Source organism: Manis javanica, chromosome 18 (assembly GCF_040802235.1).
Source record: "Manis javanica isolate MJ-LG chromosome 18, MJ_LKY, whole genome shotgun sequence".
NCBI classification, from domain to species: domain Eukaryota; kingdom Metazoa; phylum Chordata; class Mammalia; order Pholidota; family Manidae; genus Manis; species Manis javanica.
Window position 1 is genome coordinate 22,177,501 of NC_133173.1, and position 13,596 is coordinate 22,191,096.

Consider the following 13,596-nt stretch of genomic DNA (forward strand, 5'->3'; position numbering starts at 1 on the left):
CCTGGAGGACGAGGTCCTCATCTGTGAAGAAAGTCGGCTGCCGCTGCAGTCTGACAGACCCTCAACTTACTTTCAGTTTTGCCTCTGCGGTCGCGGTAGATTCTTCTCTGTAGGCGCCTGTTTGTTGGCTATTGTGTTTATTGTAGTCTTGTTGTTGACAGAAGAAATGGGACAGACACCGATGACTCCTTTATCTCTCATGACAGACCATTTTTCAGATGTTAGGGAGAGAGCTCGCAATTTGAGCACGGACGTCAGGAAGGGAAAGTTTCGTGTTTTCTGCACCTCTGAGTGGCCATCTTTTAACGCTGGATGACTGCCAGAGGGAACTTTTAATCTAACCACTCTCTTACAGGTGAAAGGTGTTATCTTCAGGAAAGGAGCCCAGGGCCGTCCTGGCCAAATTCCCTACATCTTAGTCTGGCAGGACTTAATTGAAAACCCTCCCTCATGGCTTAAACCTTTCCTTCCATCCAGGGCAGACCCCACACCCAAAGTCTTAGCCCTACAAGGTCCAGTCCCAAAGTCTCAGAGAGACTCAGGACCTAAAGAAACCAAACCATCACTTTACCCAGTTATGCAGGACACCAGCTCAGAGGAGTTGATCTTCCCACCACCCTATAAGCCCCTCCCAATCACCCTGCCAGCAGAGCCAGTGGAACAAGGTGGAGGGGAACCAGTTCCGGAAGAACTGGTTCCTGTTCCTGTCCCTGAAGGAGGAGCACCTGCACACGGACCTGCGGTAGGGACATGGGGTCAGGTCCATCGGGCAGCCCCTCAGTCAAGAGCCTGCTGACTCAACTGTCCTCCCCCTGCATGCTGCAGGGCCCACTGATGAAACAGAAGGACAGCCAATGCACTATTGGCCGTTCTCCACTAGCGACCTCTATAACTGGAGAACTCAGAATGCTAAGTTCTCAGAAAACCCCGAAGATCTTATTAACCTCTTAGATACTGTTCTTTTTACCCATCAGCCCACTTGGGATGATTGCCAACAGATCTTACAGGTCCTTTTTACTACTGAGGAGAGAGAAAGGATCCAGGTGGAAGCCTGGAAGTCAGTTCTGGGAGACAACAGACAGCCGACCCAGAACCCAGAGCTCATAAATGCTGCTTTTCCCCTCTCTTGTCCAGACTGGGACTTCAATTCAGCAGAAGGTAAGGAGAGACTCCGGTTCTATCACCAGACTTTGTTGGCAGGTCTCAGGGCGGCTGCATGAAAACCCACTAATTTGGCTAAGGTATATAATATTCAACAAGGCAGGGATGAAAGCCCAGCGGCATTTCTAGATATGATCATGGAGGCCTTTAGTTAGTACACCCCCGTGGATCCTGCAACTCCAGAGAACAGAGCCGCTATAGTTATGGCTTTCGTTAACCAAGCCGCTCCAGACATAAAGAGAAAATTACAGAGAGTAGAGAGATTAGGAGAAAAGAACTTGCAGGACCTGGTAGTGGTGACAGAAAGAGTTTTTAATAATCAAGAGAGTCCGGAAGAACTACAGACAAGAATAAACGACCACCAAACTCGAAACTTGCCTAAAATACTGCTGTCTACGACTGCAGAGAGCCCTCAGGACTGACAGAGACACCTTAAGAAACTGGCCACTGGACAAGGTAAGGAAGACCTCACCCGAGGGAACCGCCCCAAGTTAAATAAGAACCAGTGTGCATATTGCAAAGAAGAAGGCCATTGGGTCAAAGACTGTCCTAACAAAAGACCCAAAAAGGCCCCCATTACTATCCTGGGTACTGAAGGCATTGATGACTAGGGACAACGGGGTTTGGCACCCCTCCCTGAGCCCAGGGTAACCCTAAAAGTGGAGGGGCATCCTGTAGAATTTCCTGTGGACACCGGAGCTCAGCACTCTGTTCTATGAAAACCCCAGGGAAAATTGGCAGATAAAACCTCATGGGTACAGGGAGCTACTGGGATGAAACAATATTCATGGACTACCCAAAGAACAGTGGATCTTGGCAGGGGCCAGGTATCCCACTTGTTCATGGTCATCCCAGAATGCCCCCACCCCTTATTAGGCCGAGACTTGCTCACCAAGGTGGGGGCACAGATCAGCTTCCACCAAGAAGGGACAAAAATTCTAGACAAAGAAGGACATCCAATACAGGTGCTCACTATAAGCCTTGAAGATGAGTACCGCCTGCACCAGGCACCCTTATCGCCAATGCATGACTTAGAATATTGCCTACAGACATTTCCCCAAGCTTGGACCAAGAGAGGGGGAGTGGGATTAGCTCAACATAGGCCGGAAATATTTATAGAACTGAAATCGGGCACGGATCCAGTCAGGGTCCAGCAATACCCGATGCCACTTGAGGCAAAAACTGGAATCACCCTACACATTAGAAGATTACTCGAGTTGGGTATACTGAGACCTTGCCAGTCAGCGTGGAATACCCCCCTATTACCAGTCCGAAAACCAAATTCAACTGACTATCGACCAGTCCAAGACTTGCGTGAGGTAAACAAGCGGGTGACAGATGTACACCCAATGGTCCCAAATCCGTACACCCTCCTCAGCTCATTGCCTCCTACCCAAACCTGGTATACGGTCCTAGATTTAAAAGATGCCCTTTTCAGCTTGCCCCTAGCACCTAAGAGCCAGGACATCTTTGCCTTTGAGTGGACAGATCTGGAAAAAGGGATTAGCGGCCAGCTCACCTGGACTAGGCTCCCCCAAGGGTTCAAGAACTCACCCACCATCTTTGATGAGGTCCTACATGAAGATCTAAGTGAGTTCTGATCTAAACATCCAGAATTAACTCTTTTACAGTATGTAGATGATATCCTGGTAGCCACTGAAGACCAGGAGACATGCCTGCAAGGCACCAAAGACCTGCTTTCTACACTAGGAGCCTTGGGTTACTGAGCCTCGGCTAAAAAGGCCCAAATCTGCAAGACGGAGGTAAGCTACTTAGGCTATAAATTAAAAGGGGGGCAGAGATGGCTCACAGAAGCAAGAAAAGAGACTGTCTTAAGAATACCACGCCCACAAAATGTCCGCCAAATGCGTGAATTCCTAGGGTCTGCAGGATACTGCCAATTGTGGATCCCAGGTTTTGCAGAAATAGCTAGACCCCTTTATGAAGCCACCAAACAAAAACAGGAGTTTACATGGACAGAGACTATGGATAACTCATTCACTAGACTGAAGCAGGACTTACTCTCTGCACCTGCAATGGGGCTTCCTGATTTAACTAAACCTTTCTATCTATACGTAGATGAAAGTAAAGGAGTAGCTAAAGGAGCGCTGATACAATACATTGGCCCTTGGAAAAGGCCCATAGCTTATTTCTCCAAGCGGCTAGACACTGTCACCACTGGATGGCCCCCCTGTCTGTGAATCAATGCCACAGTGGCTACCATGGTCAAAGATGCAGACAAACTAACACTAGGACAAGAATTAAGTGTCACTACCCCACACGCAATTGAAGGGGTGCTCAAACAGCCACCAGATAGATGGATAAGTAATGCCCGACTAACGCATTACCAAGGACTGCTTTTAAATCCTGCTAGAATTCTGTTCCAGACACTGGCCTCACTGAATCCAGCCACCCTCCTCCCTGACCCAGACTGGGAGGCACCACTCCATGATTGTGGAGAAATCCTGGCTCATGTTCACGGAGTCAGAACTGACCTGCGAGATGACCCACTGACAGAAGCAGATGCCACCTGGTACACTGATGGAAGCAGCTTCATGCAAGCAGGGGAAGCTGTGACAACCGAGACAGAAACTGTCTGGGCTGAGCCGCTGGCTCCAGGGACTTCAGCCCAGCAGGCAGAGCTGATCACATTGATTAGAGCATTGACTATGGCCAAAGGCAAATGCTTTAATGTCTATATGGACAGTAGGTATGCATTTGCCACTGCCCACATACATGGAGCCATATATATAGAGAGGGGGCTATTAACTGCAGAGGGAAAAACCATCAAAAATAAAGAAGAAATTCTTGGCCTCCTATGGGCCCTTTGGCTGCCCAAAGCACTGGCAATAATTCATTGCCTGGGCCATCAAAAATCTGACACCCCGGTGGCCAAAGGAAATAAATTGGCAGACCAGCATGCCAAACAGGCAGCCCTTTCTGTGGACCATGCCCTAGTGACCACATTGCCAGACCCAGGGGCGCCCAACCTTCCAGACACCCCCTCCTACACTGATGGAGACACAAAATGAATCAAGCAGCTGCCCATGACCAACTACATAGATGGGTGGTGAAGAGATGCCGACTGCATCATTCTGCCAGAAGAATTAGGACAATGTGTCCTGAGCAAAATGCATCAGGTCACACACATGGGGATGAGAAAAATGGAAGACTTGGTACGACATGCTCACATCACTATCAAAGACTCTCAATAAAAAATTAGACACATCGTAGTGAGCTGCAAAGCTTGCCAACTGACAAATGCGACAGCCCAGGCACCCAACCCTGGTGCCAGACTCTGAGGAGACAGACCAGGCGCCTATTGGGAAGTAGACTTCACGGAAGTAAAGCCCAGAAAATACGGGTACAGGTATTTGATAGTGTTTGTAGACACTTTTTCAGGTTGGATCGAGGCGTTTCCCTCCGAGCATAAGACAGTGAAGACCGTGACCAAGAAACTGTTAGAAGACATCCAGCCAATGTATGGTTTTCCTGCCAAGATAAGCTCAGACAATGGACCAGGATTTGCTTCCGAGGTAACACAGGGAGTAACACAGGTTCTTGGGGCAGATTGGAAATTACATTGTGCATACAGGCCCCAAAGTTCAGGACAGGTAGAAAGAATGAACAGAACTTTAAAAGAGACCTTGACTAAATTAGCCCTAGAGACTGGCGGAGACTGGGTAACTCTCCTTCCCTTTGCCATTCATCGGGTGCATAACTCTCCATATAAGATGGTACTTACTCCCTTTGAAATCATGTATGGCATTCCTCCACCTATTATTCCCACTCTCAAACCCGAAGTACTTGCTGAATTTGATGATGACTGACTCCTTTTTTCCCTCCAAGTATTGCAATGGACCCATGAGCAGGTCTGGCCTAAGCTGAAAGCTCTTTATGAGACCAGACCCCCTCCAGAACCGCATCGCTATCGTCCAGGTGACTGGGTGTATGTCCGGAGATACCAACACCAGACACTCCAACCCCACTGGAAGGGACCCTACGTGGTGATCCTGACCACTCCCACTGCTCTCAAAGTCAACAGGATTACTCCTTGGGTCCATTACACTCATGTCCAACCAGCTGACCCACACACCATTCTCAAGGACTTTGTTCCAAAATGGAGAAGTCAGCCACACAAAGACAATCCTCTAAAGCTAAGACTGCGCCATTCACATTTACCTCACTAGTGTTTGCTTATACTATGCCTTCCTCATGCCAAACCAAGCAACCCTAACCCCCATCAACCCTAAAGGCAGACATGGATCCTGACAGATGGACAAACTGGTAAAACCCTCAATGAAACCACACACACTAAACACATGGTGGCCAGATTTATATTTAGACCTCAGGGAGCTTTTTGGATTCATGAGAGGGAGAGAACACAATTACCATGTCCTACAAAAATGGACATTTATTGACACAGCTCAAGGACAAGCACAAGGGTTCTGGGCCTGCCCTGGCAATCTGAGAAATAACTGGAAGACCTGTGGTGGCCTAGAAAGTGTTTACTGCAAAAGCTGGAGTTGTGTAACCTCTAATCATGGGCCCCAGAAGTGGGCAGTCGGGAATCGAGATTTAGTTAAATTCACTCTCAGAGACCCTGACAACAGGGTACCCCAAGTGCGTGTGCAATTTAACCAAGAACGGGCTAAAAATGAAAAGTCCTGGATATTTGGGATAACTTGGGGTTTTCAGCTTGATATGGGCCAGTTCGCCTGGGTCAGCCCTTACCCAAGTGGACTCTTAACCATTAAACTAGTTATCCATAAGTCTGAGATCAAAGCAGCTCCTATGGGTCCAAATCAGGTATTAGCTCCTCCCATCCCTACTAAAAACCTAGATATTAAGAGCACTTTGAAAGAAGTGACAGAACCCCAGATTAATACCTCTGTAACCCTCCCAGCACCTACAGTGCAGGCCAGTGAAGACCCCCTATGGAAACTGATGTATGCTATGTATGAGACCCTTAATGTTACCAGCCCTAACCTCACAGCCTCATGCTGGCTATGTTATGATATAAAGCCTCCCTTTTATGAAGCCATAGGCCTGAATGCCACTTCTAATGTATCTACTGGTGAAGATCCCTCTCAGTGTTCATGGGGAGACCATAAAATAGGCTTAACGCTACAACATGTAAGCGGTAAAGGAACCTGCCTGGGAAAAGCACCACAGAGTAAACAACGTTTCTGCACTTCCATAAATGCCACCCCTAGTTGGAATAACATAAAGTGGCTGACCCCAGGAAATAATGGATGGTGGATATGTTCCAAGACTGGCCTCACCCCATGCCTCTCAACCTCCATCTTTAATGCCTCTAAAGAATTCTGTATCTTAGTGACTGTGATACCCTGCATCCTCTACCACCCTGAAGAAAGCATGTATTCTCACTGGAGTAAAGGAACAGACCAAAGAAATAAGAGAGAGCCCATCACTGCCTTAACCATTGCTACCCTATTGACTTTAGGAGTAGCTGGGGCTGGAACTGACATAGCCTCCCTAGCCACTCAGCAATCAGGAATGACATCCCTTAGAGTGGCCGTAGATGAAGATATAGAAAGAATAGAGAACTCCATTAGTCATTTAGAGAAATCTCTCACCTCCCTATCCGAGGTTGTACTCCAAAATTGAAGAGGGCTTGATTTATTATTCCTCCAACAAGGAGGATTATGTGCTGCACTAGGAGAAGAGTGCTGTTTTTACACTGATGATTCAGGAGTAGTAAGAGAATCTATGGCCAAAGTCCAGGAAGGCTTAGCTAAACGCAAGAGAGAACGGGAACAACAACAGGGATGGTTTGAATCTCTATTTAACACTTCCCCATGGTTAACAACCTTAATCTCCACCTTAATGGGCCCTCTGGTAATATTGGTACTCTTGCTTACCTTTGGACCATGTATCCTCAATAGACTGATGACTTTTGTTAAAAATAGAATTAATACAGTCCAGCTAATGGTGCTGAGACAATAGTATCAGCCTTTATCTCCTTACAACTGTGAAACCTCATTAGACACATGATTGGGTCCCCCCCTTTTTTTTAAGATCCAAAGAAAGGGGAGAATGAAAGGGCAAGCTCCTGAATTCTACCTCAGCCAATCAGGACCCAGGGTCTACCTCAGCCAGTTGGGACCCGGATCCTATTTCAGCCAATCGGAGCTTAGTCTCTCTCTCCCCTCCAGTCAGCAAGAAGTGCACCCACCACCCCTGGACCCTGCCAACTGACCAGAGACACAGCCATCACCCCCCAACTACCCCCAGGCCCAGCCAATCAGCCAGGGCCACGACCATCACCCCCCCAAACTGCCCTGGAAATGTATAAAACCTTTGTTCTGGGGAAAATGCGGGCTCCCTCTGGCACCTGGCCACTGCGTTGGCCAGGTGTGAGATTGAGCTTGGGCTAGCTCGAATAAAGGCTCCTTGCTTTTGCATCCGTGTTGGCTCCTTGGTGGTCTCCTTGGGATTCACGACTTTGGGCACAACACTTTTTAAAGCTTTTTTTAAGGTCCTGGATTAAATAAATGTTCCATCTTCATTTCAATCCTACTCTCGTGCATTCAACACCAAATCCATTTCAAGAATTCATTTGCATTCTTAATAGCTCTAAGTGTAAGCCTCTCAAGTTCATGCTGAACCTTGAAGGAGCCAAATGGTATTTGCAGAATTTTTCAACATTTTCCTCATAACTTGAAAGAACAAACTAGAGACACATGATAATGTTTGGAGAGATGCGAAACTGTGGACTCAAAGATGCATGCTGGGGTGCAGGTATTGGGGGACAGTGACAGTGTCACTGATGGACTGGGAGTAAGACAAGGACCATGGGCTTAGACAGAGTAGGGTGAAGTCCTCCGGGAAAAGCAGGGCAGAATATTTACAGTCAGAACAATGTAACAATGGGCAAAGAAGTCCCTATTGAAACTCTGTGTTAAGCACTATGCAAAGTTAAGGTCACACTAATTCTCTAGGGAAAAGATACCAGACTAAGAATATAGACATCTTCAGTGAGATCAATTAAAGGTCAAAAGGCCAGGAGAGCAACTTGGCCTGGAGTGTTTGAGTGTTCCTCAAGGTTATGCAAGGGTATTTCAGCATAACCCGTGACCTCACTGTAAACAGCCCTAGCAAACAGACAACAACCCAGCCCACCTTGAGGGCAGGGCAGGTGGTGCAAGTCCACACCCTAGGACCTCAGTTCCCAAAAATCCTTGACTGCCTATAAAAGCCCAACACACCACCCCGGGCTCCCTTGTCCCTTCCTGGCACAAGCAAGGAGCTCTGTCTGTCCTCTCACTGTCTCTCTCAATAAAAGTTTCCCTGGCTCTCCTACCTTGGGTGTTTGCTAAGTTCATTCTTCAACTCTGCAAACAAGAACCCCGGTATCAGGGGTGGGGTGTGTCAAGAGGACAGGCAACTCTGTGCTGGGGGCATAGCGGATACACTCAGTTTGAAGCTTGTTACTGAAGGGTCCCCACCAGTAAGATGGCAAACTTCCACCTTCACTTCAGCGTCCTCAGTTCCCGCCGGCGCTACCTGAAGCCCAATCACCTCTCACCCCCCTCCCAATCCCAGCACCTAGCCAATAGCCACCAGCCCTGTAGAAGTGACACCTCAATCAATTCATGCCCCTTCCTATATAACCCAGCACCTTTCCCTAATAAAGCGGAACTCTCCGGTGAATTGCTGCTATGTGTCGCTCCTTTCCTTTCATTGGTGCTGAAACCCGGGAGACGGGACACCCCAACTGGGCCCCGTCTTCCCCCCGACACCAGCAGCAGCTTGCCCTCGTCCTCTTTTTCCGGCGCTGGCTCCTCACACTCACCACTCCTCTCTGGCCTTTAGGTAACTTTTCCCCCTGGAGTGGGCCACTCTTCCCCGAGCTATCGCAGTGCCATTGACCGTGATCGTCCGGCAAGGCCCTGACGCTCGGGGATGAGGAGGGAACTCTCCCCGCCTCAGGCCTTCACGGCTGTGGCGGACCCTCAGGCCCCTCCTCCAACAGCCATAAATCCCCGCCTCAAGCCTTTACAGCTGCGGCGGATGCTTAGGCCCCTCCTCCGACAGTCATAAATGCATTCACCATCCCTTCCATCAGTGCTGAAACTTTTTAAGCAAAATTTCCCCGGGTGGGCCATTCTTCTCCGAGCTATCGCAGTGCCATTGACCGTGATCATCAGGCAAGGCCCTGATGCTCGGGGATGAGGAGGGAATGCTCCCCGCCTCAGGCCTTCACGGCTGCGGCGGACCCTCAGGCCCCTCCTCCAACAGTCATAAATCCCAGCCTCAGGCCTTCACGGCTGCGGCCGACTCTCAGGCACCCCCCTCCAACAGCCATAAATGAGGTGACTCCTTTGCGGATGAGAACGCTCCCTTTCCCCGCCCCCTCCTCCTTCTGTTCCTTCCGCCGAACTGTCTGCCGAAAACGCCTAGCGCTAGGTACCTCGTGACTCTGGTACTCTGCCTTCTTAGGGAAGTCTGGGTGATGACCCACACTTCCTAAGAAATTCTGACTCGTATACGAGTTTCCGCAGACCACCAAGGATCTTCGGGGATGCCCTCTGTCTCCTTGCGGTCTGCTTCCAGTCCAAGGATCTCGTTCGTCTTCCACTGTTTGTCTCCTTCTCTGTCCTTCAGCCATGGGAGCCTCCTCATTCCTCCCTGAAAGTTCACCTCTTGAATGCCTGCTTAAGCATCTGGCTACCCTCTCCCTGACGCCTGATATAAAACCAAAACTTCTCCGTAAATATTGCTCCCAAGATTGGCCGACATACCCCCTAGACAATAACAACCAATGGCCTGCAGGGGGAACTCTTGATCCTAACATCACTCGCAATTTCTTTAACTACTGCCAGCGCCTGAAAAAATGGAAGGAGATTCGCTATATTGAAGCTTTTCGCCTCCTAGCTCAAAATCCCAGCCTCAGCACCACCTGCTCCCCGCCCCAAGTTCTCCTAGCCTGCAAGCCGTCTCCCTCCCCTCCACACACTCCCAGTCCATCTTGAATTACCTTTGACCCAGCCGACGAGCCTCCGCCATACAGACTTCCCCCTTCGGCCGCTCCCCCTCCTACAACCCCTCCCCCCTCCACCGCCGCTGCCGCCTCTTTCCCTGCGGCAGAAGCCTCCCGTCCTCTCCCTTCCCCTTCTTCTCCTACAACAGCCCCTCCCCCTTCCTCTACCGCCGCCACCGCTGCCTCTTTCCCTGCAGCAGAAGCCTCCCGTCCTCTCCCTTCCCCTTCTTCGCCTACAATACCGCCTCCCCCTTCCTCTACCACCGCCACCGCCGCCTCCACCCCCACAGAAGCCTCCCATCGTCTCCCTTCCCCCTCCTTCACCTCACCCCCTCCTCCTTCGTCCCCCTCACCTTCCCCCCTCCCGCAAATCGAGCCTGAGCCTTTCAGCCCCCCTCTAACTAAGTTCCAAGAGCCTCGTCCGTCTTTGCCCCCTCAGATTCGGTCCCAAGGGCCTCCCAAAATTATCGCGGCTTTGCCCCCATCACCTGTTTCCCCCGCACAGACTGAGGCAGAACCCTTCAGTCCCCCTCAGACTCGGTCCCGAGGGCCTCCAAAAATTATTGCCCCCCTCCTGGAGGTAGCAGGATCCAAAGGCATTTAGGAGATTTAGCCGAACTAGAGAAATGCATAAGTTCCTTTTCCACTGATCCCACGACATACATCAGGGAGTTTCAATGGACCCTCCAGTCTTACAGCCTCACGCATCATGACATTTTCATGCTCCTGGCCAATACTCTCCTCCCTGAAGAGCGTAGACGAGCTTGGGACTTCGCCCAAACGCAGGCTACTGAAACCCACAGGACTGACCCCACCTATCCTCCTGGCCCCACTGCTGTCCCCGAACAAGACCCACACTGAGATTATAACACCGCCATGAGTCTCTGCTCTAGAGATATTTTTGCCTCCTGCTTAATAGCAGGTCTGAAAAAGGCAGCTTGTAAAGTAGTCAGTTTTCAAAAGCTCCAAGACATAATTCAAAAGAGAGACAAAATCCCCTCCGAGTTCTTAGACTCACTCAAGCCCTATTACAGTATACCAGCCTGGACCCAGAAACACCTGAAGGAAGACATGTCCTTATGACATACTTCCTAGTTCAAAGCTACCCCGACATTAAAGCTAAACTCAAAAAGTTAGAACAGGGCCCCGCTACCCCACAGACTGAGATCCTAACAGTGGCCTTTAAAGTCTTCCATAAGCGGGAGGAGGAGAAAGAACGCCGTAAACAAAAGGCTGATCAGGCCAATTTCCAAATGTTGGCCCAGCTGATGAAACCACAACCTGGGCACCCCTCTACAAACAAGCCCCTCCCAGGAGCTTGTTTCAAGTGTGGAAAAGAGGGACATTGGTCAAAGGCATGTCCCTCCCCCAGATCTCCTACCACCCCATGCCCCAGATGCCACAAAAAGGGCCACTGGGGGTCTGATTGCCCAACCACCCGAAGGGGAGGCTGGACGAACAACCCCCATCCTAAGCCTGCCATAGTGGGGCTGGCAGAAGAATAATGACGGGCCCGGGAGCTTCTCGCCCAACCATTTCCATCACTAAACAGGAGCCCAGGGTTATTTTAACAGTAGACGGTCGCCCCATCTCCTTCCTCCTAGACACAGGAGCCACCTTCTCAGTCTTGCGAGAATACCGGGGCCCTACCATGCCTGCCATTACTCCTATAGTCAGGGTAAGAGGTAAACAGATTTTCCCATTAACCCCCCCCCTTTATGCACAATCCAAGACAATCCCATACCTTTCTCCCACTCCTTCCTGATTATGCCCCAGTGTCCCATCCCTTTACTAAGATGGGACATCCTTTCCCTCCTCCACGTTTCCATAACTATATCCACTCCCACAGCCCCCAGTACTCCCTTTCTGATGGCCCTCATAGCCAACGATCCCCCTCTACCCAATGAAAGCTCCTGTTCTGCCCTCATACACCCTGTAAATCCCCAAGTTTAGGACATTACAAGCCCCTCCGTGGCCCTATGTCCCCCTGCCTCTATCAAATTATGTGACCCCTCTCAGTATATCTGTCAGGCCCAATACCCCCTAACCACTTCAGCCCTCATAGGCCTCCAACCCATCATTCAAGATCTCTTAAACAAAAATTACCTCAGACCCACTCACTCCCCATTTAATACCCCCATATTAGCTGTTAAAAAAACCAACAGATCTTTCCGCCTTGTCCAAGACCTTCGCCTCATCAACATAGCCGTTGTCCCTATCCATCCCTTAGTTCCAAATCCATACAGCCTTTTATCGCAGATCCCTGCCTCGGCTTCCCACTTCGCAGTCCTAGATCTCAAGGACCCATTTTTCTATCCCTCTAGGCCCCTGCTCCCAAGATTTTTTCATCTTCACCTGGACAGACCCATACACAAGACATTCTGAACAACTCACTTGGACAGTTTTGCCACAAAGCTTCCGAGATAGTCCCTATATTTTTAGACAGGTCCTAGCTCAGGACCTCAAACAGTTTCATCATGATCACTCCAAGTCCACCTTATAATATATAGACAATCTTCTACTCTGCAGTCTCTCGTGGGAACAGTCTCAACTTGACACTGCCTCCCTACTTAACCTTCTAGCTTCCAGAAGTTACCGAGTATCCCCCGTCAAAGCTCCAATCTCTTCCCCTTCTGTCACTTACCTCAGATTCCTTCTATCTCAACAAAGAAAGTCCATTACCTTAGACAGAAAATGGCTCCTCTCTGACCTGCCTATTCCCAAAACCAAGACAGAAATCCTTTCCTTTCTAGGCCCTTTCTAAGCCTGGCTAGATATTTTAAAATGTAGATCCCTAACTTCTCCCTGCTCCCTGTTGGAAAGACCCCTATACGACCTCAGCAAGAGCCCCCCCCTAAAAAACCATTATCCTCCTCACCCCGACACTCCTTCATTAAGCTCTGTCAGGCCCTTGTAGAAGCCCCAGCTCTCCATCTTCCTGATTTGTCGAAGCCCTTCTCATTATACATTCATGAGAGGTCCAGTCAAGCTCTAGGAGTCCTAGGCCAATATTATGGCCCATCCTTGGCCCCAGTAGCTTATCTCTCCAAGCAATTAGACCCCACAGTTCGGGGATAAGCCCCCTGCCTACGAGCATTAGCCGCTAGACAGGTCTTGCAGAAGGCAGCTCATAAATTGACATTCAAGGCGCCCCTTACCATTCTGTCCGCACATCACCTAAAAGATCTCTTAACCTACAAAAGTTTATAGACTCTCCCTCCCTCCAGACTCCTGACCTTACTGTCCTCTTTCCTCCAAAACCCCATTCACCCCTTTGCCATCCATACCCGAATCATGACTTTTTCCTCCTATACTGCTCTCTCACTTTTTTTCCTCATTCCTATTGTCTTCTCCGCCACCCCAGCCTCCTTTGTATGGCAATTCAAAGTCAGACAGACTTACACACAGCATCAAACAAAAGTTACTTC

General features: G+C 49.5%; 1 long non-coding RNA gene across 3 annotated transcripts in view; it reads left to right on the forward strand.

The window, feature by feature from the left end:
* The window catches only part of LOC140847282 (uncharacterized), a 13,353-nt gene extending 5,848 nt beyond the window's left edge, over positions 1-7,505 (forward strand). For all 3 annotated transcript variants that reach the window (XR_012127122.1, XR_012127124.1, XR_012127123.1), the window contains 2 exons: positions 1-1,617; positions 2,793-7,505. The exon at positions 1-1,617 is cut by the window's left edge and continues 574 nt beyond it. This is a non-coding gene — a long non-coding RNA (uncharacterized lncRNA). The remainder of the gene's footprint in view (positions 1,618-2,792) is intronic.
* Positions 7,506-13,596: the final 6,091 nt, after the last annotated feature.